The 26,922-nt window shown below is 61.0% G+C and overlaps 1 protein-coding gene across 20 annotated transcripts in view; it reads left to right on the plus strand.

The window, feature by feature from the left end:
* TNS1 (tensin 1) overlaps positions 1-26,922 on the plus strand; it is a 274,551-nt gene that overhangs the window by 39,243 nt on the left and 208,386 nt on the right. For 2 of the 20 annotated variants that reach the window (XM_073304991.1, XM_073304992.1), the window contains exon 1: positions 13,647-13,735. The exons of the other annotated variants lie outside the window; for them this stretch is intronic. The gene's annotated coding sequence lies outside the window, so the exon portion shown is untranslated. Of the gene's footprint in view, positions 1-13,646; positions 13,736-26,922 lie in introns of those variants that run through there. 20 annotated transcript variants of the gene reach the window in all.

The raw sequence follows: 26,922 nt of genomic DNA on the forward strand, positions 1-26,922 counted from the left end.
ATCTGAGCGTGATTCAGAACCTGTCACGGCGAGTGGGGGAGTCAGGGCCCTGAACCCCCCTCTTCCTGCGATTCCCCGTAACTCTCAGCCAGCCAGTAAAACGGAAGGTTTCTTAGATGACAGGAACACAGTTCCAAACAGAGCTTGTAGATACAACCGGGACCCCTCAGTCAGGTCCCTCTGGGGGGCAGGGAGCTTAGACCCCAGCCTTGGGTCTCCCTCCGTTTCCCCAGACCGCTCCAAACTGAAACCCCCTCCAGCCGACTCACCTCACGCAGGCCAGCCTTCCCCCAGTTCCTCCTCCAGCCTTTGTCCAGTTTCCCGGGCAAAGGTGTCATCTGGCCCCAACCCCCCTCCTGGCTCAGGTGCAGGCTCAGGTATCGTCCCATCCCCAATGCCGACAGTCCCAGTAAAACTCCCCTGTGACATCCCCAGGTCAGTCCTCCCCACTCCCTGCCCCGTCACAGAACCCAAGCAGGGTTTGGGGTTTCTGGTCGGTTCCTATTCTGTCTGCAGTGGTCTGGGTCAGAGCGGCTGCAAAGCGCCGGTTCAGTGGGCGTTTGGAGCCTTGGGTCGGTTCTCATTTTCAGCCGCACCGGTTCGCCCCGTCTGAACTGGGAGTGGGGCCAGAGCGCTGTTATGGCTGAGGGGCTTTTAGGCCTCTCTCAGGACACAGAACATTGTGGCCTTTAATTTTGCATGGGCAGAACAGTAAAGGCTGCAGTAGAGACATATACTGTGCAGATAGCCCCTTCTTCGCTCGGGGAGTGCAGCCCCTCTGGGGTGGAGCCCAGCAGCTGCGGAATGGTGCACAACACTTCCTTGGTGCCAAGGTGATGGATGACACTGAAACACAAGGATAGCAGGAGGCTGAGTGCATGTGTGGGACAGGTTCTTTAAGAAGAAGAATCATAGAATATCAGGGTTGGAAGGGACCTCAGGAGGTCATCTAGTCCAACCCCCTGCTCAAAGCAGGACCAATCCCCAATTTTTGACCCAAATGGCCACCTCAAGGATTGAACTCACAACCCTGGCTTTAGCAGGCCAATGCTCAAAAGTGGGGAGGCAGAAGGCTTTGTTAAAAACATGGGGTGGGGATGGAGAAAAGCTTTAGCAGGATCTGAGGGGGGCAGAGGTTTGAGACAACTGAGCAGCTCCTTAGCTGCATAAACAGAGGGGCAGGGTGGGTGCCGCACACCGCCTTGGTAAGGGCCCACGTGGGCTCCTGTGCCACGAGCGGCTTGGGCATTGCAGCGCCGGGAGGCCCTCGCCAGCCCCCTCCCCAGCGCAAACCTCAGCTGAGGGGTCTCGTCTCCCTTCGGCTGCGTCTTGTTGAATGCTGGCCCGACAGCCCTGCAGCCTTTCTCCCTGCCAGGGGTGTCAGCAGGGCAGGCATCCTGCCAGACCCGGGATGCGGGGGGTTCGGAAGGGATCCCCGTCTCTGGCCCTGTTCGCTCCGTGTCCTGTCTGCCCAAGTGCTGCGTGTGGCCGACGGGGGTGCTCGTCTGTTGGCAGAGCCACTGGGGATGGGCCGTCGTTGGCAGACACAGCCCGTGGGCCCTGATCCCTTGCCGAGGGCTCAGGAAGCAGGGAGATGAGGGGAGTTGCTGATCAGACCTGTGGAAAGCCACCTGCAGGGTCATTTTAACGATTCCTCAACCCTCCCGGATTGCCTGGTGTTTGTTCTGCCCTGGCGGCCGTTCCACGCCCTCCCTGGCAGCCCGTCCCTTCGCCCAGGCTATTCTTAGCAATTTCATGTTCTTTCCTAAATATTTCATCTAAACTCCCCTCCTGCAGCCCAAGTCCCGTGACCTCTTGTTCTGCCCTGGGCTGCTCATAAGCAGAGATGATCCCTGTCTTTGTCAGGTCCCTGCTGCTTGTTTGTCGGCAGCTGTCCCGGCAGAATTCCACCCCCCGGCTCGGCACGTCCAGGTCACTTGCCCTCTCCTTGCAAAACGTGTTAGCATTCGGGGGGGAGGGGGAGCTGTTACCCGTATCCCGGTGGTTCACCGAGGCTGCCGTTTAGATCCTGGACCCATTGCACTCGGCAATGTCTGAAATGGAGGCATGGTGAGATCAGGTGATGAGGCCAAGGTCACACGGAGAAGCGGTGGCAGAGACTGGAATTGAAGCTGGCTCCCCCGAGTCCTATTTGAGGACCTTCCTCGTGAGGCCATTCGTCCTGTTGCCTTCCTCTTGGCACTCTCCCGTTTGTCCAGGACCGAAACACGGTGCCCAAAGCTTGCGGGAAAGCTCTTGAGGTGTTGCCCTGAACATTGGGGATCTTAAAGCTAGCAGGAGGCTGGGGTCTGGCCTGTCCCTGCAGTGCTGCTGATGACCGGGGCGTGAACAGAACCAATCGGACCGGTACAAACTCTCCCTCTCCATGTAGGTCCCAGAAGGAACTGGAGACTCTAACGCCCAGACGGAGAGACTCCAGCTAGTCCCGCTGGCGAGGTGAAATCCTTGTAGCTCCGCACCGCGCCTGAGCTCCGGCGGGCAGACCTGGCATCGCGGGCTGGAGGTGCCCGCAGCTGGTGGGCCTCGTGTGGGAGAGCTCAAGAGGACGGCGCGTTCTGTGGAAGCCCCTGGGCCCTGCTGGGGAAGCGGGGAGCTGGGGCATGGACTAAAGTCGCCCCCCGCCCCATCAGCGTGTTTTACCCGGCAGCTCCCCTGCCCCCTGCAGCCCCAGTCTGGCTCGAAGCCCAGCCCCAGGGGCTTGGTAGCTGCCGTCCCAGTCCGGGGCTATGCGCGCAGTGCCGTGGCGAGCCACGCAGGACAGGGGCACTTCCCCTTTGTCCGCGGGGGCTGCAGCCCCCCGCTTGCAGCCCGCGTGACTTCACCTGTGGGAGCATCCCCGCGGCCCCCCGCTCCCCGAGGGGCTGTCCGGCCAAGGAGACGTCCCCAGCACCAGTGTCGGGAGGGGCTGGCTGCCCCAAGTCCGGCCTTGGGCCTTGGGTGGGATGGGACTCGGGGTGGCCAGCCTGTCCTGCCGGTCAGCCGCAGTGGCCACGCTGCTATTCGAGATGGGTTGGCGAGTGTGACGGGGAGGGGAGAGAGGGGTGTGTGTGACTGTGCGGGGGGAGTGTGATGGGGAGGGGGGAGGGGGGTGTGTGTGACTGTGCGGGGGGAGTGTGACGGGGAGGTGACTGTGTGGGAGGAGTGTGACGGGGAGGGGAGAGGGGTGTGTGTGACTGTGCGGGGGGAGTGTGACGGGGAGGGGAGAGGGGTGTGTGTGTGACTGTGCGGGGGGAGTGTGACGGGGAGGGGAGCGGGCTGTGTGTGTGACTGTGCGAGGGGAGTGTGATGGGGAGGGGAGCGGGGTGTGTGTGTGACTGTGCGAGGGGAGTGTGACGGGGAGGGGGGAGGGGTGTGTGTGACTGAGCGGGGGGAGTGTGACGGGGAGGGGGGAGGGGTGTGTGTGACTGTGCGAGGGGAGTGTGACGGGGAGGGGAGAGGGGTGTGTGTGTGACTGTGCGAGGGGAGTGTGACGGGGAGGGGAGAGGGGTGTGTGTGTGACTGTGCGGGGGGAGTGTGACGGGGAGGGGAGCGGGGTGTGTGTGTGACTGTGCGAGGGGAGTGTGATGGGGAGGGGGGAGGGGTGTGTGTGACTGTGCGAGGGGAGTGTGATGGGGAGGGGAGCGGGGTGTGTGTGTGACTGTGCGAGGGGAGTGTGACGGGGAGGGGGGAGGGGTGTGTGTGACTGAGCGGGGGGAGTGTGACGGGGAGGGGGGAGGGGTGTGTGTGTGACTGTGCGAGGGGAGTGTGATGGGGAGGGGAGCGGGGTGTGTGTGTGACTGTGCGAGGGGAGTGTGACGGGGAGGGGAGAGGGGTGTGTGTGTGACTGTGCGAGGGGAGTGTGACGGGGAGGGGAGAGGGGTGTGTGTGTGACTGTGCGGGGGGAGTGTGACGGGGAGGGGAGCGGGGTGTGTGTGTGACTGTGCGAGGGGAGTGTGACGGGGAGGGGAGAGGGGTGTGTGTGTGACTGTGCGAGGGGAGTGTGACGGGGAGGGGAGAGGGGTGTGTGTGTGACTGTGCGAGGGGAGTGTGACGGGGAGGGGAGAGGGGTGTGTGTGTGACTGAGCGGGGGGAGTGTGACGGGGAGGGGGGAGGGGTGTGTGTGACTGTGCGAGGGGAGTGTGACGGGGAGGGGAGAGGGGTGTGTGTATGACTGTGCGAGGGGAGTGTGACGGGGAGGGGAGCGGGGTGTGTGTGTGACTGTGCGGGGGGAGTGTGACGGGGAGGGGAGCGGGGTGTGTGTGTGACTGTGCGAGGGGAGTGTGACGGGGAGGGGGGAGGGGTGTGTGTGACTGAGCGGGGGGAGTGTGACGGGGAGGGGAGAGGGGTGTGTGTGTGACTGTGCGGGGGGAGTGTGACGGGGAGGGGAGCGGGGTGTGTGTGTGACTGTGCGAGGGGAGTGTGACGGGGAGGGGAGCGGGGTGTGTGTGTGACTGTGCGAGGGGAGTGTGACGGGGAGGGGAGCGGGGGGTGTGTGTGACTGTGCGAGGGGAGTGTGACGGGGAGGGGAGAGGGGTGTGTGTGTGACTGTGCGAGGGGAGTGTGACGGGGAGGGGAGCGGGGGGTGTGTGTGACTGTGCGAGGGGAGTGTGACGGGGAGGGGAGAGGGGTGTGTGTGTGACTGTGCGAGGGGAGTGTGACGGGGAGGGGAGAGGGGTGTGTGTGTGACTGTGCGGGGGGAGTGTGACGGGGAGGGGAGCGGGGTGTGTGTGTGACTGTGCGGGGGGAGTGTGACGGGGAGGGGAGAGGGGTGTGTGTGTGACTGTGCGAGGGGAGTGTGACGGGGAGGGGAGAGGGGTGTGTGTGTGACTGTGCGAGGGGAGTGTGACGGGGAGGGGAGCGGGGGGTGTGTGTGACTGTGCGAGGGGAGTGTGACGGGGAGGGGAGAGGGGTGTGTGTGTGACTGAGCGGGGGGAGTGTGACGGGGAGGGGGGAGGGGTGTGTGTGTGACTGTGCGAGGGGAGTGTGACGGGGAGGGGAGCGGGGTGTGTGTGTGACTGTGCGAGGGGAGTGTGATGGGGAGGGGGGAGGGGTGTGTGTGACTGTGCGAGGGGAGTGTGACGGGGAGGGGAGGGGCGGGGAGTGGGTGTGGGGGGGGGGTGAGGATGGGAGAGGGGAGTGCAGGGGGGTGCGAGTGTGAGTGTGTGTCGGGCAGGGCCGGGCCGGGAAAGGGCTGTACTATGCCAGCTGGGGTTGTGCATTGTTGCCCCCTCGTGTCTGTCGCACAGAGACCACCTGGCACCTCCCCCCCCCGTCACCCCCCCAGAGGCAATGCTTCCTCCGCTCGAGGGTCGGGGCCGTTCCCGCGCCCTGGGAGGACCTGGATCGCTTTGCGTGCGTGTGTGTGTGGTGTGTGTGGGGGGATTCGGTCCGGCAAGGGGGGGCCGCGTGCAGGAGACTGCCAGCCAGCGCTCTCCCCCCTCACCCTGTGGGGCACGGGGCTCCTGGCCCTGCGGCGAAGGGGGTGCGGGGCCGGGGGAGCAGCCAGGGATGCTAATTCGGGCCCGACGCACAGTGCCTCATCTGGGAAGCATTAAGCCGCTGCAGATGCCCATGTAAGGCTGTCCCCTTGGCCGGCGAGCGGCCAACCCTCGGCAGCGAGGCCAGGGGTCAGCGCGGTTCTGGGAATTTTTACGTGCTTACAAATCACTGCTCCCTTCTGGCTGGGGTTGTGTGGGGGCGTGGGGGCGGGAGCTCCCCCTGATTCAAGGCTGTTCTTCCCCCACCCTCCGAGACTGGCCTGCGAAGCCTCCCCGGGGCAGCTACAGGGCTGCTTTCATTCCCAGCTGAGACCTCGACCCCTCTCTCTGTCTCTGCCGGAACGGCTGACGCCCCTTTGATCCCAAAACTTGAGGCAGAGCAGCGGGGCTGTGAAACCTGCGGGAGCCTGGCTCCCTGCCACTCCCGACAGAACAAAGCGGGAGCAAAACCCTCCTGTCGGGCATGAAAGCCTAATCCTGCGGGCAGATCCCACCAGGCTGGAAGGCACAAGGCGGGGCTGGGCTGCCCACTCCCCACATCAGCACATCAAGGGGAGATGCAGGCAAGGAGGCCCCCCTGTCCTTAAGCTGTCTTTGTGTGCTATATTGAATCCTCCTGGGAGGTAGGCATGCATTCCTCAGCTAGGGAAACTGAGGCATATAGTCACCCAGGAAGTCAGTGGCAGAGCCAGGGGTAGAAACCGCAGAGCCTTGTCCTTGCCTGGTGGACACGTCTTTCTCCAGCTACGGCTGTGCAATTAACAGCATGCAAAGCTGGAGAGCCCAGGAACTCGGGGATTCGTAGAGCAAAGCCAGAAGGGGCCATTCTGTCCGTCTACTCTGACCTCCAGGCCAGAGAACCTCCGACAGGGAGTCCTGTGTCCAGCCCATATCTGGTGGTTGAGCTAGAGCCGATCTCCGAATGATGGAGACGCCGCCATGTCATTGAGTGATAGGTTCCCAGGCCAGAAGGGCCCGTTGTGAACATAGTCTGACCTCCTCGATAACGGGCCAGAGAACTGGCCCAGAATAATTCCTAGAGCAGAACTTTTAGCCAGACATCCGTGTCCTTTGGAAGCTGTGCCTGTGGAAACTGGTAAACTCAGATCACGGGAGGATTTTCCAGCCTCGCCCCTGGCTGGGAATGCCCAAATATCACCGTTGATTAGCCCTTTGGGATGGGGACCATCAGTTCTGTGTTTGTACAGCACCAAGCGCCGGGGGGCTCCTAGAAACTACTACATACATAATCTTCCGGAAAAGGCTCTCAGGGGCGAAGGAGGGGATTGTGGTTTGTAGCGTGGGCAGGAGCAGTAAACAGAGGAAGTCTCTCTCTTTGCCAAGAGCCAGTTCTCTGGAAACATCCAACTCGGCCTTTGGCGCGGTCGGGCTTTCAGGTGCCTGTCGGAGCCTCCCAAGCTTCTGGAGTTCCCACGCCATGCCTGGGAGCTCCCCGTGTAGAGCCAGAGCCGGGTCTGGCCACCCCTGAACTCAGAGAGGGGATGAAAGGTGTGTCTGGATCTGAGCTTTGCCTTCCACCCCCATCTCTGTTCATGGCCCTTACCAGCTTCTTGGGTGCAAAGCTCTGTTGGAATGGGGGGCGCGGAGCCATGACTGTTGGTTGAAATAGCTTGCACTGGGTGAGAGAGGAGACGGGTGTTTGGATCCGTCCTCTGCCCTGCATATTATCCGGTGTCCCGATTTGCTTTCACGGGTGCAGTAGCCGGGGTCGGGGGACCCAAGGGACCGATCTGTTTCTTAGCAGCCGGATTGCAGGGAGGAATGTGCTCACTGGGTGAAAAGGAAACTGCGAGCCGTTTGGACACAGCTGGGATACGTACTCTCTGAAAAGACAGTGGCAGGCAAAACCGGGCCTGGGCCAGAGGGCGGCATGGGCTGCAGGCTGGATCCGGTGCGGGTTTTGCCCTTGCAGTCAGCAGGAGGAGGACAGTGGCTGGTAGCCGAGTAGGACTTTGTGTGGGGAGTCGTGGTGAAGTCAAGGGGCCTGTAGGCAGGAGTTCCCCCTTTGCAGGATCCGGGCGCGTGGCCGGCATGTTTCCTCTTCGCTGGCTCGCCTCGGTCACGCGGTCTGGGCCTGAGCGGGTCTTTCTCATTTGGTTTAAAAAGCCAAATGGATGAAAATCAAGGGGTCTGTGGGCCGCACTGCTGTGCTGTAACTGCGTTCGTCGCCGCCCAGTTCCCGTGGGGGGTGTCGGAGTAGTTAGAAATAAGAACCATCGTTTGCTGGGGTGGGTGGAGGGTGTTTTGGGCGAGAGCCGGATTTTTATAGGTACCTAGAAAGCATGAGACTGGCCCTTTCTGTGATCCCCTCCCCTCTGCACAGCCCGGAGCCTCGCTGGCCCCTTAGCCGTCTCTGCTGCCCATAACCCGAGACGTATTTGTGTCTTCTCCAATCTGCTCCTCGCAGCGGTGGTCCGGGCCGCCCGGCCTTGCTACCCGCCCCGTATGGCGCGCTAGAGAGCAGTTCCCTTCCTGCCATCCTGCAGCTATGGGGAAGGGTTCTTGCAGGTTTGCCTCAAGTGCCCCAAAGGTTTTTAGGGGAAAAAAGCAAAAAGCAAACAGACAGTCGTCCCCCATCCCCCAGGAGAGATCTACCGGCTTGCTGCAAGGACAGCCATCAGCACTGGGGAGGAGCAGTGGCCCAGCCCTTGGTTCCGTTCCCTGCCGCAGGTTTACTCTGTCTCCATGCCCTAATGTATAGTAATGCTCACGAGGTGCACGGGCCCTGGGAAGCGGGCCATGGATGTTTATCTAGATCCCAGGCAGCGAAGGGAGAAGCCCGGCACCCACCCACACACGCACACAGTATCGGCGCGTACGCGTGTAATACGCACTTAATACAGAGCAAAGAGAGAGCAGAGAGCCCAGATCCCAGACTGGGGGAGGGTCGGCTTTTTGGGACTCGGGGTACATAGCCATTAGCGCCGAAGCTCTGTGGGGGTTACCGAAGGGGGCTCCCCTCTGCCGGTATGGCATTGGTGCCCAGCGGGGTGCTGCGCGCGCTGTGCTTGGGTTCACCCGAGGCCCTGCCGGCTCCTGGGGATCGGAGGCTCTGGTACCCCTTGGCGTCCTGGCTGAATTCCTCTTGGCAATTCAGTTGGCAAGGCCACTTCTCTACCATCTGCAACCCGGGCCTGTCTTGCAGGAAGGGCTGGGGGACTGGAATCGCTGACACGTGTGTGTGACCCCCCTGAGGGTCGCCAGCCCCCTGGGCCGGGGCGTCGTTCACTTCCTAGCCTACGGTGCCGGTGCCGTGCAGCGTTGGTGGCCGAGGCTCCGTTTCGGGGCTGGGTGGAGTGATCGCAGCGCGCCCGATGGCTCCTTTCACGGCGCCTTCCCCTGGGCCCTCTGGCCCTGGGCTATTTTCATCGCTCAGCAGCTGGAAGTGGATCCAAGCAGTTTGTCGTCGTCCCCCCAGCCCCCGACCACCCCAGCTTGGTGTTTGTCTGACAGCGATTCTTACAAGGGAGAGAGGGGTGCCTGGATGCAATCAAGGCGGGGAGTCGCGTAGGGTGCTGCGCTGGGACTGGATCCATTGGCCACTGGAACCTGGTTGCTTCCCAAATTCCAGGATGGAGGGAGCATGGGAAGGGGCGATCGGTGACCCAGCCCCTCCTGGGACGCTGAGAATGCTCATGTGTTCAGTGGATGATTTTGGAGAGGTGCCCCCCGCCCCCATCCCCGGGGCCTCTGGGAAGGGAAGGCCTCTGTGCTGCTAGCTGGCGCCGAATCCATGAAACGGACGATCCTTCTGCATTGATTTTTTATATAGTGCTTTTCATGGGGCCGGATCACTGGGTGGGGGGAGTCATAGCAGGAATGGGAGGGGGGCAGATCATGGTCTCTGGGCCTAGTCCCAGCACACGAGCAGGGCCCAGGGGTTTCCTGTTCGGATTGGTTCAGGGGAAGGGGTCTCCCAAGCAGGTCCTTGGTAGCTGCTGTCTCCCCCCAGCATCGCGGGGCATAGCTGGATCTTTATAGCCCCAGATCATGGCCTGGCCCCGCCCGCCCGCCTCTCCCGCCTGCTGGCATAGAGTATCGCTCTGTGGCACACCCCTGTGAACCTGCAATGCTGGTTCACTGCGTCCTGCCTTCACCTGGCACCACCCTGCCAGTTCTGCTGGCTGTCGGGCCTGCCACACAAATGGTCTGAGGACAGGATTAATCTCCCCCTAGTCCATATGTACAGAATACTGTTTCACTTGATTGGGTGCAGCTGGTTCTGGGGAGGAACCCAGTAGCCATTTATAAAAGGGCAAGCAAGGCTACTCACAACTTGCCTCCACCTGATGTGGGAGGGGAAACTGGGGTGGGTGCAGGTTGGAATTGAGCCAGGGGATCTTCAGTGACCATGCGGGCTTATTTCTTCAGGTGATTTTTACTGGAAATGTCAGTAAATGCGCCTTGGCGTGCCTCGCACAGCTCAAGGTTTACAGCAGCTGCATGCAGGACAATATCTCCACTGGCAAAATCCAAGGGGCTGCAGGTTGTGGTTGACTTGGTTTCTTAGCAGCCCCCACCCCCATTATGTTTTGGACCAGTGGAGAGTCCAGCAGGAAATACCCAATTTGTCCCAGTCAGGTTACCGTGGAGAGCACAGGACGCCTGGGTCTATTCCTGACTCTGCCACTGCTTGCCTTTCTTGGGCAAGTTAGTTTGCCTCTTTGAGCCTCAGTTTCCGCATCTGAAAGACAGGGCTCACAGGGGGGTAGTGGCTGGGCTGCTCCTGTTCATGCTGCCGAACTCTCTGGGCAGGGGAGTGCTGTGGCAGGGCTAAGGGCCCGTTCCTGGGGAGGTTTGAGTGGTTGCTTTCCCTTGGAGCAACTCCCAGCCACCACTGCCCAGGCTGGGTGGAAGATGTATCCCATCCTTCCCGGGGGGATTCGGCCGCTCTAATTCTGTTTTCTGACACAGCGACCCTGACCACGGTATTGAGATGGGGCCACAGGTTAGATTGAAAGGCCTGGAAGGAGCTAGTTACTCTTCGCCAGCTGCTCCCGGCTGCAGGGGTGCAGGTCCCGGTCAGTTGGAGACTGTGTGGCTGCAGTGAGTATAAAGGGAGAAGATTTTATGGAGGCGGCTGGATGCAGACAGGCACCAAGTCCAGACTGCGTGGCCATGCGGGGTCTGTCTCAACGCTAGCCTGGAGTCAGCAGGCAGGGAATGAGCTGCCGGCTGCTGTACGTAGTGTCCTGGTCACAGGTGCACCCGAAAGTCCCCAAGCCCTTTGCGGCAAGGCTGTCCTCACGGCGTCTGCAGAACACTTGGAACCAGGAGGTACCCGGCGGTTCATCCCCGAGCCAGACTTCTCGCCCTGCCTGGCCCCCTGCGATTGGGCTAGTGAGCGACCGACTGGGTGTTGGTTCAGACTCTGCATTCTCTGGGGAACCCAGTTCTTCTCTGCAGCGGGAACGTGTCCGTGCAGCTCCGCAAATTGTGCATGAGCGTGAAAATCCACCGCCTGTCTGTTAATATTTATTGGCCTGGCTTGCCAAGCAGCCCGTGGCTTCTCTGCACTTAACTGCGGCCGGGGGGAGGGATAAATATTTCATGGCTTGCAGGCCAGCGTGGGAATGGCTGGTTCTGCCCCCCGGGGGAACCCGGCTGCCGGTTTGCATCCGCTTGCTCTGAGAAGCAGGCTCTGCTGTGGTTTGGAGCCCCTCAGCCCTTTCTCTCTGCCCTCTGAAGGCCACGGGCTGATCCGTGTGGTCGGGGGAGCTCACGGAGCAAGGAAGGTGTGTGCGTCCCATGGACCCTGCACACGGACCTCAGACCAGGTATACAGGAACCAAGGGGCCAGGCTAGGAGAAAGGCCGGCAGTCCTTGGCGTGTTCCTTCGCTGACTGGGCCTATACTGGAGTCCTGTGGCCAATAGACTGACCATCCCCTCTGGCTGCATCCCTTCGTGAGCTGGAGGATCCGGCCTTGCCATCTGTCAGGAACAGGCTGGATTTCTCATTAGCTCAGTCTTCTGAGGAGGTTGGGAATCTGCCCAGTCTAGTCTCCAGGGATCGATATTGTCATGATACCGCGCCCCCGATCCCACGTCCTGAGCTCTCAGGCTCGTGGGCTGGCTGACGTGTCCCCAGGTCGTGCCCTGGCTCGTGCCCATGGTGACTGGCACAGCGCTGTCCATGTGAAAGACGCACGTTGTGCCCTAATTCCCCCTGTCTCTCCCCGCCCCAGCGGCAGCCCTCCAGCGCCCTCCGTCCCCAGGGGATAGACGCTGGCCGGTGCCTAGTGGGGGCGCTGGTGGACTGCGGGGTCGTCTCTTTAAAAGGACAGCTTTGGTGCCCGTCCTGCCTTTGGAGAGGGGGGCAAATGGGCACAGAGCTGTGAAGGGAGGTGCAGGACAGGCGAGGCACATCGGGGTGTGTTCCTGGAGTGGCGGAGGGTGGGCTAGGAATCCCAGTCCCCTTCCTGAGCCAGCACGGCCGGGACCTGGAGTGGGATCAGCCACTGGGCCTGGAGGGGCATAATGAAGCTTTGTAAAGGCTGGTTTGTGGCAGGAGGGGGAGATTTCTCGCTCCCGCCCTGTGGGGTGTCCAGAGGTGCTGAGCAATCCAGCTGTCCCCAAGATGAACCACGCTGCTCCCTCCTGCCTGCTCTTCCTGCCCACTGGAGCATTGGGGAGAAGAGGGGCTGGGCAGGGCACCAGCTTGAGACTCGCGAGACCTGGGTTCAAGTCCCTGCTCTGCCACAGACTTCCTACGTGACCCTGGGCAAGTCACTTAGCCGCTTGGTGCCTCAGTTTCCCATCTGTGCAATGTGGCTAAAGAGCCCTGTCTCACAGGGGGCTGTGAGGCTAAATACACAGAGGGGGGGAGGCGTTCAGATCTTATGATAAGGGGGTACATGCACACCCTAGCTATCCGGATCTGCCAGCCTCCTTGCCCACCCCAGGGAGCGGAGCGTTCCTCACGGAGCATTCTCTAGCGCCTTGGCCAATCTGGGTCTCAATGAGCCAAGCACCGAGGTTTCCACCCCTGCCCTTGGGAGATGGTTCTTGCCTCATGGGCAGACATTACCAGTGTGGCCTGCATGGGTCTCAGCTCGTCGTCCCGGGATCATGTGCATCAACGTGGGATCTTTGGTTCCCAGAGGCCCTTGCTGCGGCTGCTAGGGTGGGGCGCGGCATCCCCCCATTCGCAGCCTCTCCGGCGTCCTGGCCCTGGCACGGGCAGAGAGGCTGGGGATGGAACCCGAGGTGCGTGTGAAGTGGGCGTCCCTTCCGTGCCTGTCCTGCCGCCCCACACAGCTCGGCTGGAGCTAACGGGGTCGCTCCATTAGCCGGCGGCAGCAGTAGGGGGCTGTTATCCTCCAGCGGACCGGCCCCAAGTGGGGCACATGACGCGGCTTGTGCCAGTGTGGTGTGTCTGCCCACCCAAACATTGCAGCCTTGTGCCAGGCCTCGAGAGTCCTGAAGGGACCAGAGGAGAAAGGGAGGGTGATGCAAGGTGCCCAGCCCTGGCCCGACTGCTGGGAAGCAAAGAATGCCAACCCTGCCGGCTATAGGGCCCAGGAGCCCTGACTCTCGGCCCCCTTGGAGATGGCTGCTGTGTCTCAGACAATTAGGCTACCGCCTGAGGGGGGCAGGGCTGCCCCTTGAATTGAGGAATTTCAGTCCGGTGGGAAACAGACGGTCCACTAGACACGTGTCCAGTCAAAGCAGGCGGGTGCTGGCTCCTCCGTGGCACAGAACCGGTGAGGACAAGGGGAGGCGGTAGCCCTGCCCCCCTCAGGCTGTTGAGGGGGCACCTCCTTCCCGCCCCAGCCCCCCCTCAGTGAAACGATCGCTGATTTCTCCGGTGCCTTCTCCTTGCTGGTACCGACTTGGCCTTCCCGTTGTAGCCAGGCCAGGGGGAGAGAAAACCAGCGGTGCCCCAGGTAGCACCAGTAGGGGGCGCCCTCGAGCGGGGAGGGGTGTTCATCTCCGCTCCCCAGCCCCCCTGCACCTTGCACTGCCTTCTTGGAGCCGTGCAGAGGACACTGCTCCTCGCTGGCCCACAGCCACAAGCTGCTTGTTGTTGCAAAATATCCCGCCCCCGCCCCCACCCCCCGCGAAATCTAAGCTAATGGCCATTTGTACATTATTAAACAGGCTGCTGGCCAGCGTCCAGCAGCGCCCGGGAGCCGAGGGGCAGTGCCTGAACGCTGAGTTCTGAGACAAACAATTGCCCCAGGCACTCGGGACAGCTGGGAGAAGCTTGGAGCAGGTATGGGGGGCCCCGGACCGGACCTTCGCCCCAACCCCGGGCACGGCCCTACCACCCGCCAGCGAGGGGGCGGGAAAGGCACAGAGCACGGCCGGAGACCCAGCGCTGGTTCCCCCTCTCTCTTGTGTGCAACCCCCCCAACAGTTCGCTCTTCCTACCGCTGGGTGTGCAGGGGACCCGCCCCCAAGCACCCTGCACCAGGCTTGGAAGGGGGCGGTGGGGCTGCTCCCTGCCCCGCTGCACAGACCCAGTGCCGGCGTCCAGCTCCAGTCAGCAAGGGAACCCAAGTCCAGGGATGGGGGACTGGTCGCTCTTCAGCTCCCAGGGCAGCGGGTAGCTCGGGGAGGGTCATGCAGCCAGGTCTTGGGAGCAGGACAGGCCCGTGTGCCGCCAGCATCCCCATTGGAGTCACCCTCCTCCTTACAAGCCTGTTTCCGGGGTCGTTTCTGTGCAAGGGATCGCTCGCTTGTGAACGTCTTGTGGGTGCCGTGGGGCAGGGCTACCCACGGGTCACCGCGGGGGTGGGGCAGGGCCAGAGCAGGGGCGATGGGAAATAGCCATGCGTGGCTGGAGCGTTGGGTGCCGGATGGCACATGCCGTAGGGTCTGGGCAAGCTCTGCCCCCGCCATGCATCGTGGGGGGTCAATGCTGGGGGGAGGGAGGGGACAGCCACGCAAGCCAGGCTTAGAGGAGCAATGCCAGGCTGCTTGGGTGTACCCCAGCTCCGTAGGGGAGTGGGCAGGGGTCGGAGGAGGGGCACGAGTGCCAGGAACTAGCACAAGGGCACTAGGCCACCAGCAGCGCCTGGCGTCGCCCGCGTTTCTCTGTCCGGGAACCTGGCTCGGGCCAAGCTGGGGGCGGTGACGGGGAGGCCGCGGCGCCTGGAAGCCTTCACCCCAGCAGCAAGCCGTGCCTGGCAGGGTCGCTCGCTGGATTCCTGCCGCTGCTCTGCCCAGGTGCTCCCTCTGGCCCCGGGCTCCAGGCCTCTCGCGGGGGCCGGCGGAGCAGCGTGCACGGGTTCCGGAGCTGCCATTCCTCGGGTCCGCCTGGGCCATGACACAGGCTCCGTGGCGCGTCCAAACCCACCGAACGCCAGCGGCAGAGGCCAGGCCTCCTGTGTCCCAGTTCGGTGCTCTAACCACTAGACTCTGCTGCCTCGTTAGGCCGCCATCCCCCCGGGGCTGGGGGTGGAACGGTGACCTGTGACACTCCGGCCTAGGGCTGAGCCTGTGTCCATCGACCGCAGGGGCCATTAGAGACCCCCCTGCTCAGGCCCAAGCCGGCTGATGTTGCAGCAGGTTCCTCCCTCGTGCCCACCGTTCCCCTCCTCTCTGGATGGAAAGGTAGCAACCCCGTTGGTCTCCACAACACAGGGCCGGCTGGCCGGGGCTTTGTGCACTGAGGAATGCAGGAATGTGTGTCCTTGTGCTGCCGAGTGGGCCCGGCTGGTGCCGCGGCTCTGGGTAGCAGGGGTCAGTCGCACCCTCCCTGCGCGGGCAGGTCGTGTTTACTCAGTACGGGGGGTGTGTGTGTGTGAGGGGGGAGGGGGGGCGGGGGGTTGTCGCTGCAAAGATATTCGGCGGCTCTCTGAGCTCCAGGGGGTCACTCGGCCCCGGAGAAAAGCCAGGCCATGTCTGCGGGGGCTTGGCATCGGCCCCAGCAGCCCGGGGCCCATCTCGTGCCCAGAGTCGGCAGGGTCCCTAGGCAGCTCCGCAAGCTGCCCCGGGGGGTGGGAGCAGTGCTGGCTGATGCCCCACCTGTGCTCTCTGCTACCTCCAGCCCGTGCAGCCCCCCAGCACCTGCAAAGCACCAGAGGTGTTTCACCCCGCCCCCCCAGTCAACCCAAACTCGCCCTGCTGGGGGAGCAGCGGAGGGACTGCGTGGGCGGGGACCAGGATGCAGGCTGATGTCTCACCGTCTGGGGTGACGTGATGGTTCCTCCTACATGGTCTGGGGTTTTCTGCAGGGATTGTTTGGGGATGAGTCACCCGGCTGGGAGAACTGAGCCCCACCTGCCCTGCGATGGGGGAGGGGGGGCGGGAATGGCTCCCCAGCCCCCTCTTACACACCTCAGCTGGGACCGTGGAGCCCCCAGCAATCACCTGCTTCTGTGAGCCCCCAAGCAGCGGGCAGCTCCTGACCACAGCCTTCGGAAGAGGTTTGAGACCTCAAACACGACTCTGTGGGCAGAGCTGCCCCATCGCCCAAGCCATGCAGGGCGGCAAGCCGTCCTGGACTTGTGGGAAGTGTGGGGCGGGGAGCCAGGAGATGTGGATTTTATTGCTGATGCCCTGAGAGAGTCACTGAGCGCCCGGTGCCTCGGTTTCCCTGTCAGTGGCTTGAGGATGCTGCTGGCTCTCCCGCGGAAGCACTGAGACCAAATGGGTGAAAAAGTGCGAAGCCAGCGGGGCCGAGGGGACCCCTGGGTGCAGTCAAGAGTTTAATCACGAACACGTGGGTCTCCAGACTCCGTCCCATTGCAAGGATAGTCCTTTCTTCTATCTGTTCTTCTTGGGGCACGGGCAGGCCTAGCGCCGATCCTTAGCTGCTTTGCGACTGTGAAGGGGATCTGTCCTTGCCACACGGTGGAGCTGTCTGAGTGCGCAGGACCAGAGCAGCCCTTTACCTGCGGAAGGCCTGGTGGCAACTAAGCCATCTGCGCCCCCTCCGGAAATCAGTGATATGTTGTAAATCTTTGTAGAAGGAAATGCCCTGCCAGGCCCCAAACTCCCCCCACAACCCGTCCCCTGCAAATCGCTCAGCTAATCAGGATGGACTAATCCAGTCTAGGAGCTGCTGATGCTGGGAACTCCAAAAGGACGGGGACCCTGCATCCCGAAGGCACCTGGCCATGCCGTGTTGTGCTCTGGGTGGGACGGGGGGAAGAGCTCTCGCCCCAAACAGCGGGCCACTCCTGCCTTGGAGCACGTGAATTGCTGGCTCTTGGGGCGTCAGTCCTGACGAGTGCAGAAGCTGTTGTTAATTGCAGGAATGTGTCCGTGTTTGGTACGCATCCAGAGTTAGATGGCGAGCCACAGCAGATGTACCTTGGCAGGAGCAATCAATGCTAAGGAGGATTTTCCTTCCCCTTGCAGCTGGATCTCAATTCAGGTACCACCCCACCATCCTAACCTGGGCATGGGTTTCTAGCGGGAGCTTTCCTCTCTGATCTCGCTGGCGCTTGCATCCTTTGCTTATCATCAGCAGGCTGGGCAGCAGTTCCCCTCCGCCCCATCAGTGATGCCATGGTCTAGCTAGAAACAGCTCCGTAAACAGCCATGTTAAAGTCGGCGGCTCTCCCTGTTGGGCTGGGCTTGCAAGAGCCCCGTCGGCTTCTTCGCTGTCTCCACCAGCACCTGTTCTCGTGCTGGGCGTGGAGCATCCATGCAGATGGAGGGGCTTGGAAACAGGGTCCTGGCCCTGGTCCACATGTTTCTGGGTGGCCCCAAATGTCCACCCGCGATGGTCACCTCTGAGTGTCTTGTTCTGGGGTGGGGGTAGTTCTCGGCCTAGTTCTCCGCTCGGTTACACCGATTCCATGGCAAATGGAAGCGGCTGGCGTAACGGAGAGGGGAAGGGTGGCCACAGCATTTACCCCGGGCGTGTGCTGGGGGCAGCTGTCTCACGGCAAGCTCGCGGCGGTGGTCCTTGCCCGGCACGGCCTTTCAGGACATCGGCCTTCAGCGGGATTGGTGGCCCAGAGCAGTGATGAGAGACACCTCCCAGAAAACAGGCCCCTCCTTTGCTTCAGCAGTGCCTAGAGGAGTCAGGCAGGTAGTTTGGGTAGGGAGCAGTCTCCGTCCCATTCGAGGAGAAGAAGGGTGGATAGTGAAGAAAACAGCTGGGCCACCTGCAGATGAGATGTACCGGGAGATCTGGGGGTCGGAGAGGACTCAGAACGTGGGCTTCCCCTAAAAACATACCGAGATGCCCCTCCTCTGGCCGGTGGGGAAGTAACGGGTGGCAGAAAGGGATTTGAATGAAGAGACGGTGATCTGATGTGGGATATGATGGGTGGGCCATGCGTGTAGGTAGGACTGGAGGTGTCACGAGGATCCTTGACACGGAACCCACTGGGTGAAACAGCTGCTGTCCTGGGATTCCCATGTTACAAGCCACATCCTCCAGGGAAGAAGACATCCAGAGACAGAGTAACCCTTTCCCTGCCCGTTAACCTGCACCACCAAACCCTGCAGGGGGAGATCTAGCCTCTGTACAGGGAGAACAATATTTGGGAATGGACCTGGGTCATAACCCAGCAATCGCCTTTCCGTTCATTAATCTGGAACCTGTCGCCCTGTGTGTATTTACGCCGCTGGCTGGGCCCAGTTGTTTATCCACATGGGGTCCGGCATGTCCCAGGATTTTCTGGCCCCTTGGAAGCTATAAAGTTTCCTGCGATTTCCCAAGAAAACGCGGCTTGCAAGGCTGAGCAAGCAGCTGCTGGAATCTCTGGAATCTCGTCAGGCCCGGAGAGGCACGCAGCGTGACGTCGTGCACAGCTCCCGCTGGTCAGCTCGCTTGTACCCCTAGAGCCACGAGAGAGAATGAGTGACTCGCTTATCACGCCGAGGAGCCCAGAGCCCTCGACGAGCTTTGCTCCAGTGCTGACATGCAGCCACCTCTGGGGTGGAACGCAGCTGGCAGGAAGCAGGCTGCTGCATCTCAGTGTGAATGCAGGGGGGAATGTAAAGGAGGCAGCATTGGAATTTGGCAGGACTCCAGGTGTTGACAGCCTTGCTCCTGGGGGAAAGCCCGGCGTCTGCAACGATTACAAGACGGCAGGGGCCTTGGCCGTGCACCTCCTCTGAAAGGCCCCTCCGCTGCGTCCTGTCTCCACAAGGAAGAGCACCCCGTCTTGGGTTAGTCTCCTGCAGCGCTCGGGGTTTTCTTCCCCATGGAAGGGTCTCACGCGAGTGCTGGCCCAGGCCCAGTGTGTGAGGTGTGCCCCAGGCTGTCCCTGTGAATGCAGGCGTGGCTGTCCGGGCTGGACGTGGCAGGCTGATTTCTGTGGTTCGTATCCTCTTTAATTCGCAGGGATTTGAGCTCTTCTCCAACGGCTGCTCAGACCAGCTCAGGAACGACCTAGGCGCTGGCCCCGCCCGTCTGGCCTTGCTTCCACCATGGAGCTCGCTCGGAACGTGTTACAAACCTCTCGTGGGCTGGGGTGCGCTCCCCGAGATCACCAAGCTGGCGCTCTTCCCATCACCGGCCTGCCTACGCACCACGGGCTGCAATGCACCAGGGCTCGCATAGCTAGCAGGGAGGACACCAGAAAACTCCCCCAGCTTTGGGGTTCCACCCTGCAACCCCCGACCTTCCCACTGTATCTTCCATTCGAGTCAATGGCAAAACTCCAGTGCACGCGGGATCAGGCCCTTATATCCCCACCCGAGCATGGGCTGGGGGAAGTGGAGTTGGACTGAACCCTGGATTCCCCAGGGGCCAGGTGCAGTCTTCGCCCCCATTGCAGCCTGAGAACCGCCTCGTGCACGGTGCTGTACAAGGCGCACTGACCGTCCCCTGGCCCGGAGGTCTGATGGGCAGATGCCGCATCAGCCTCAGGGACGTTGTGACCCCAGTGGGGGATCCAGCCCTGATCCCCATGCAGCATGCGGGGTGTGTGCCGGGGGGAGTGACACGTGAGCCAGATGGGGCAGGGATGCGAACAGCTGGGCTGTGATCAGTGCAGGGATGGGGGGAGTGCTGTCAACCTGCCCGTGGTGCCCACGCTCCAAATCCTGGTGCCGCGGCCACCTTTGAGATTCTTGTCCTGGCCTCTCACAGCCCTGCCCTGCCCTGCTCCCTCCTCTCCTGCTCTCTACTCCAGGAGCCGTGCCAGCCTGGGTCATCGTTGTCTCCCACCGCTGGCCCCGGGCCCTCCCCCAGCTGGTCTGTACCCCACGTTCCTCCCTCCTGTCTCCTCTTGAGACCCCCTGCTTCCCTGACACATACAACAGCTTGGCCCCGGTCCCATGGGGAAGTGGAGGGGCAGATGGGTTCAGCTCAGGGGTATTTAGTTAATTAAAAGACAGTGGCACCGATGTGTACAAGTGCCGGATTGTATCCCTCGCCTGTTGTGCGTCTGAGCTCTTGGAGGCAAGGGCTGGGTCTTCCCGTGTGTTCAGGCCCTGCCTCGCACAGGATGGGTGCCGGCAGAGGACAAATTCACTGCAATAAGAAATCCATGAAATTGTCTGAATGGGCCACCTGTGGGCCAGGCCATGTGAGTTTGGGGGTGCAGTGCAAGCTAGAGCGTGGCAGGGGGGCTGAGCTGTCCAGGAGGTGGCTGATGGACAGACACTGATCTCGACAAAGAGAAGGTTAACGGGTGACTTGACTACAATTTACATGGGGAATAAATATTTCATAAGGGGCTGTTTGATCTAGCAGAGAAGGGTCTAACAGTGGTTGTCAACCTGTGGCCTGTGGACCCCTGGGGGTCTGCAGGCTATGTCTAAGATTTCCAAAGGGGTCTGTACCTCCATTCAAATATTTTAGGGGTCTGCAAATGAAAAAAGGTTGAAACCTGCTGATCTAACAAGACCCAATGCCTGGAAGTTGAAGCTAGAGAAATTCAGATTGGAAATAAGGCATAAATTTGGAAGAGGGAGCGATTTACCAAGGGCCATGGTGGATTCTCTGTCTGTGGCTATGTTTAAATCAGGCCTGGCTGGTTTCCTAAAGGATCTGCGCTAGGGATGATTTGGGGGCTGTTCTCTGGTCTGGGTTACACAGCAGGTCAGATGAGACAATCCCAGCTGGAATCTGTGGGTCTGGTGTAAACCCACCGAGCCCCGCTGAGTGTGGTGTCTCTGGTGAGGCATGCTCGTTTTAGTTCCTTCCTCTGAGTCTGACCCCCGACCTCTCAAGAATTTTAGTTATAAGCTAGGGACGCATCAACTAGAAGTAACGGAGGAGGAAAAGGACCTTGGAGTATTGGTTGATCATAGGTTGACTATGAGCTGCCAATGTGATATGGCTGTGAAAAAAGCTAATGTCGTCTTGGGATGCATCAGGAGAGGTATTTCCAGTAGGGATAAGGAGGTTTTAGTACCGTTATATAAGGCACTGGTGAGACCTCACCTGGAATACTGTGTGCAGTTCTGGTCTCCCATGTTTAAGAAGGATGAATTCAAACTGGAACAGGTACAGAGAAGGGCTACTAGGATGATCCGAGGAATGGAAAACTTGTCTTATGAAAGGAGACTCAGGGAGCTTGGCTTGTTTAGCCTAACTAAAAGAAGGTTGAGGGGAGATATGATTGCTCTCTATAAATATATCAGAGGGATAAATACCAGAGAGGGAGAGGAATTATTTAAACTCAGTACCAATGTGGACACAAGAACAAATGGATATAAACTGGCCACTAGGAAATTTAGATTAGAAATTAGACGAAGGTTTCTAACCATCAGAGGAGTGAAGTTTTGGAATAGCCTTCCGAGGGAAGTAGTGGGGGCAAAAGATCTATCTTGCTTTAAGATTAAACTCGATAAGTTTATGGAGGAGATGGTATGATGGGATAACATGGTTTTGGTAATTAAATATTCATGGTAAATAGGCCCAATGGCCTGTGATGGGTTTTTAGATGGGGTAAGATCCAAGTTACCCGGGAAAGAATTTTCTGTAGTATCTGGCTGATGAATCTTGCCCATATGCTCAGGGTTTAGCTGATCGCCATATTTGGGGTCGGGAAGGAATTTTCCTCCAGGGCAGATTGGAAGGCCCTGGAGGTTTTTCGCCTTCCTCTGTAGCATGGGGCATGGGTCACTTGCTGGAGGATTCTCTGCTCCTTGAGGTCTTCAAACTACAATTTGAGGACTTCAATAGCACAGATATAGGTGTGAGGTCTTTTTTAGGAGTGGTGGGTGAAGTTCTGTGGCCTGCATTGTGCAGGAGGTCAGACTAGATGATCATAATGGTCCCTTCTGACCTAAATATCTATGAATCTATGAATCTCTCCGGTTTGTCTGTTCCTTCCCTCCGGTTCACCTGCTCCGTGGGATAAGTTATGAGCTGTCTGGGGCCGTCTGCCCAACGCAAGTGGTGCAATAGGTGTCTTTATCCTTGGGTTCCCAGGAGTTATTGCAACATAAATACTACCTGGCTCACACTGGCTGTGGGGTCTGGCCAGGGACCTGGCTCCCCTTGCGGGAGTGGAAAGGGTGCATGGAGGAAGGGAAATGTCTTCTCACGGGGCTGCTCTTTGGTGAGCAAAGCCATGAAGGCTGTATGGCTCCTCTGCCTTGCCTGAGGCTTTCCGTAGGATGCAGCTGGGGATGGGAAGTAGGGTAGGAAGCGGACGGGAGATGTTAAGCGAAGATTTGGGCCGGCGTCTGTGTGTTACGTCACTGTGCCCAGGAAACAACCCAGGGCAACGTGAGGGTCGTCGGGAGTTGCAATAGAGGTTTCTCCTCTGGCTTGTTTTCAGTCCGACCCTTTGCCCCCATGAGCAGCAACGCAGACCCGTAACCTCTGGGCAGAAGGGCAATGGTTCTCCCCGTCCCTAGTGACATTGGGGTCTCTCTCTGTGGCCGTCCAGAGGCACCTGGGATCCTGCCAATGTCCGTGTGCCAGGCTTGTGCCCGGGGGGAGGTCTCTGTGCTTGCTCATGCCATTCTGTCTCTAGGCAATCGCTGGCAGGAGGGCGTGCTGCTCGGCAGGATTTCCAATGCTCTTAGCCCCGAGTCCGTATGTTGGGCTGGAAAGGGGAGGCCCTTGCCTCCAGGGTGGAGTGCTTGATAGTCACAGGAACCATGGCAGGTGTCCAGACGATCAACCATCTGGCCTGGGGATCCTGGAGACGGTCCCTGCTCTCTGGCTGGCTGGAAAGCAAGGTCCTACTCCTTCCAGACCTGGCTGGGCTGGGCTGGGCTGTCAGCCTCTGGCCTGATCCAGTGGGGAGATTCCTGTTGACCTCAGCGGGCTTTGTGTCAAACCCATAACTGCCAGCAGCCATCTGTGTCTGTGCTCTCCAGCTCTCAGTTCAGCCCAATGGGAGCCGAATGCAGCGACGTTGGCAGTCTCTTAGCCAGCTCCTATGTCTGCTGAGGGAACTTGCTGAGGAGCAGGGAGATCCCTTCCCTCTCCCCCGAGGGGGCCACCTTCTGGAGCATCCCCCAGCCCCTGCCTGCCTGGGGAGTGAGGGGCCAAAGCTTGAGCACCCCTGGTTGTTTTGTTTTGCTGCTTATACCTGTGGTGGGGATGTGGCTGGAACCAGAGAGGCCTTCCGGCTAGCTCAGAGCCCAGAGAGCTTTCAGCACCAGATTTTGATCTGGTCTTGGGTCCTAACCCCCCGCCAGTGGTTCGCAAACTATGGGGCGGGCCTCCCAAGGGAGGCATGGGAAAATGTCAAGCAAGGAGTGAGCTCTGTGGGTGTTTTTTGAAGGGCTCTGGTTCATGCAGAAGGGCTGTGCAGAGATAGAGTGGGAGGCAGAGATAAAGGGGACAGCCGGAGCCCCACCACCCAGGCTTGGGCTCTCCTTCCTCACCCCCAATCCTCACACGCCAATCACCTATAGGCAGAGGGGCTCTGGCTGTCAGACCTGGGTTGGCAGCAGCAGAGCAGAAATAACGGTGTCAAAGAGGCACAAAGTCCCATTGTGAAAAGTGATATAGTTGAGTATCACTTTTCACATTGCCACCCTTCTGTGCTGCTGCTCTCCGCTCTGCCTTTCGAGCTGGGCACCCCGCCGGAAGCCGCTGCTCTCCGCTCTGCCTTGGGAGCTGGGTGCCCCGCCGGCAGCTGCTGCTCTCCGCTCTGCCTTGGGAGCTGGGTGCCCCGCCGGCAGCCGCTGCTCTCCGCTCTGCCTTCGGAGCTGGGTGCCCCGCCGGAAGCCGCTGCTCTCCGCTCTGCCTTGGGAGCTGGGTGCCCCGCCGGCAGCCGCTGCTCTCCCCTCTGCCTTGGGAGCTGGGTACCCCGCCGGCAGCCGCTGCTCTCCGCTCTGCCTTCGGAGCTGGGTGCCCCGCCAGCAGCCGCTGCTCTCCCCTCTGCCTTGGGAGCTGGGTGCCCCGCCAGCAGCCGCTGCTCTCCCCTCTGCCTTGGGAGCTGGGTGCCCCGCCGGCAGCCGCTGCTCTCCCCTCTGCCTTGGGAGCTGGGTGCCCCGCCAGCAGCCGCTGCTCTCCCCTCTGCCTTGGGAGCTGGGCGCCCCGCCAGCAGCCGCTGCTCTCCCCTCTGCCTTGGGAGCTGGGTGCCCCGCCGGCAGTCGCTGCTCTCCCCTCTGCCTTGGGAGCTGGGTGCCCCGCCGGCAGTCGCTGCTCTCCGCTCTGCCTTGGGAGCTGGGCGCCCCGCCGGCAGCCGCTGCTCTCCCCTCTGCCTTGGGAGCTGGGTGCCCCGCCGGCAGTCGCTGCTCTCCCCTCTGCCTTGGGAGCTGGGTGCCCCGCCGGCAGTCGCTGCTCTCCGCTCTGCCTTCGGAGCTGGGTGCCCCGCCGGCAGCCGCTGCTCTCCCCTCTGCCTTGGGAGCTGGGTGCCCCGCCGGCAGCTGCTGCTCTCCGCTCTACCTTGGGAGCTGGGCGCCCTGCCGGCAGCCGCTGCTCTCCGCTCTGCCTTGGGATCTGGGTGCCCCGCCAGCAGCCGCTGCTCTCCGCTCTGCCTTGGGAGCTGGGTGCCCCGCCGGCAGTCGCTGCTCTCCGCTCTGCCTTCGGAGCTGGGTGCCCCGCCGGCAGCCGCTGCTCTCCCCTCTGCCTTGGGAGCTGGGTGCCCCGCCGGCAGCTGCTGCTCTCTGCTCTACCTTGGGAGCTGGGCGCCCTGCCGGCAGCCGCTGCTCTCCGCTCTGCCTTGGGAGCTGGGTGCCCTGCCGGCAGCCGCTGCTCTCCGCTCTGCCTTCGGAGCTGGGCACCCAGCCAGCAGCCGCTGCTCTCCCCTCTGCCTTGGGAGCTGGGCGCCCCGCCGGCAGCCGCTGCTCTCCGCTCTGCCTTGGGAGCTGGGCGCCCTGCCGGCAGCCGCTGCTCTCCGCTCTGCCTTGGGATCTGGGTGCCCCGCCAGCAGCCGCTGCTCTCCGCTCTGCCTTGGGAGCTGGGCGCCCCGCCGGCAGTCGCTGCTCTCCCCTCTGCCTTGGGAGCTGGGTGCCCCGCCAGCAGCCGCTGCTCTCCCCTCTGCCTTCGGAGCTGGGTGCCCCGCCAGCAGCCGCTGCTCTCCGCTCTGCCTTGGGAGCTGGGTACCCCGCCAGCAGCCGCTGCTCTCCCCTCTGCCTTGGGAGCTGGGTGCCCCGCCAGCAGCCGCTGCTCTCTGCTCTGCCTTGGGAGCTGGGTGCCCCGCCGGCAGCCGCTGCTCTCCGCTCTGCCTTGGGAGCTGGGTGCCCCGCCGGCAGCCGCTGCTCTCCGCTCTGCCTTGGGAGCTGGGCGCCCCGCCAGCAGCCGCTGCTCTCCACTCTGCCTTGGGAGCTGGGTGCCCTGCCGGCAGCCGCTGCTCTCCGCTCTGCCTTGGGAGCTGGGTGCCCCGCCAGCAGCTGCTGCTCTCTGCTCTGCCTTGGGAGCTGGGTGCCCCGCCGGCAGCCGCTGCTCTCCGCTCTGCCTTCGGAGCTGGGTACCCTGCCAGCAGCCGCTGCTGGTCTCCGCTCTGCCTTCAGAGCTGGGTGGTGGTGTATGTACTTTAGAAAACGGTTCCCTAATCCTTTAATGCACCTCATCTCAGCAGATTTCAAATGGAAACAGAGACTTGACTAGACTAGCAACCAGACCAGCCTGGGTTGAGACAGCATCTTGCCAGCCCGGTGAGGATAGGGTTGCTCGATATCAGGATGGGGGATCTGTCGAGTTAGCCCTGGCGGTGAGGGGTGGGGAGAGGAGAGAAGGTGGGAGGTGACACTTTGATGGGCCCAACAGATGCTGCTGTCTGGCTATGGAGCAGGTTGGGGTCTGTTGGATAAAATAAGTCCTCTCCTTGTGTCCTGCCTGCCTATGGGGATGGGAACCCTGCTCTTGGGAGAGACCCAGCTCATTCTGCAAAGAAGCAATCAGGGTTTGGGGAGGCAGCCTGGGCTTCTCCTGATGGAGTGGGGCTTGTGGGATCTTGTCTCTGGCTTGCGGAGTATGGATGGGGGGAGACACAGGGCTGGGTTACCCAGCCTCTGACCCCTAGCCAAAATGTCCATCATTATTAAAGGGCTAATTTTCGGATGTGCTGAGCTTTCACCCCCCGGCTGAAATCGATGGTGGTCTCTCTGCCAAATCGGCCCTGATGTTTACTTCAGTCATGTATGAAGTGCCCATCACCAAGAGGCATTTGGACTTAGTGCATTTAAAAAACAAGTCAATATGTGAATAAGAGACTTGGCACAGTCTCCACCCTCCGTAGCCCGAGGATCTAGATCTGCCTAGAGCGGGAGACTGGAGCACAGAGATGAAATGGCTGGGAGGGAAGTGGTCCCAACAGAGAGCCCTGCGGAGCGGTGGATGGCTGCTGTGCTGGGGAGCAGGCTCCAGCCGGGGGATTGCCAGCCTTGCAGGATCTAACCTGGGGACTTTCTCGTCTGGAAGAGCTTGCAGGGGGTAGGTTCCCACTCTCTGTTATTTATCTGAGATTAGGCCTCTAACGGGATCCCATTTTGCATGGGAGATGCCTCCTCGTGGCCTCTGTGGCTGAGCCTGCAGTGAGAAGAAGAGGAACAGAAGCAAACCTTTTCACACTCGTTTAACTTCACTTTCCCCCCTCTCCTCCTTCCTTCCCCCTCCCTTCTTCTTCTTCTTCTTCTTTTTTTAAAACACGTTGCCTAGTCCTGCTTTCAGAGGAAGCCATCAGATCTGCCCCTCGCTTACAAACCACAACTGGAACCAGATGTGCAGTAAAGCACACTGCGGAGAGGGAGGGAAAGCCGGGAAAGCTTGAGTCATCAATGGCTGGTTGTTTCTGGGGAGGCGGGCTGGGTTTGGGGACAGCCCGCGTGCAGAAAGGAAGCCAGCAGCAAAAAATGAATTAACCTGGCCAGGAGCGACGGGCTCCTCCAAGGAGAAGCTCGGGTCTGCAGTGGCTGTTGTAGCGACCGTGGTAAGGCGCATGGGCATTGTGAAGGTAGCTCTGTGGATTCCTTATTTGCGGCTGATTGATTGGTGCCCAAGCCAGACCCTGCAGCTGCCCGGATCAGATGAACGGTAACAGCTGGGGAGCACGGCGGCCAGTAACGAGGCCGTGTCCACGTCTCCTGCGGTGGCAGGTTAGCAGTGGGGTCGTGCGCTGCCTGCGAAGGAGA

Source organism: Lepidochelys kempii, chromosome 11, assembly GCF_965140265.1.
Source record: "Lepidochelys kempii isolate rLepKem1 chromosome 11, rLepKem1.hap2, whole genome shotgun sequence".
Classification (NCBI taxonomy): Eukaryota; Metazoa; Chordata; order Testudines; family Cheloniidae; genus Lepidochelys; species Lepidochelys kempii.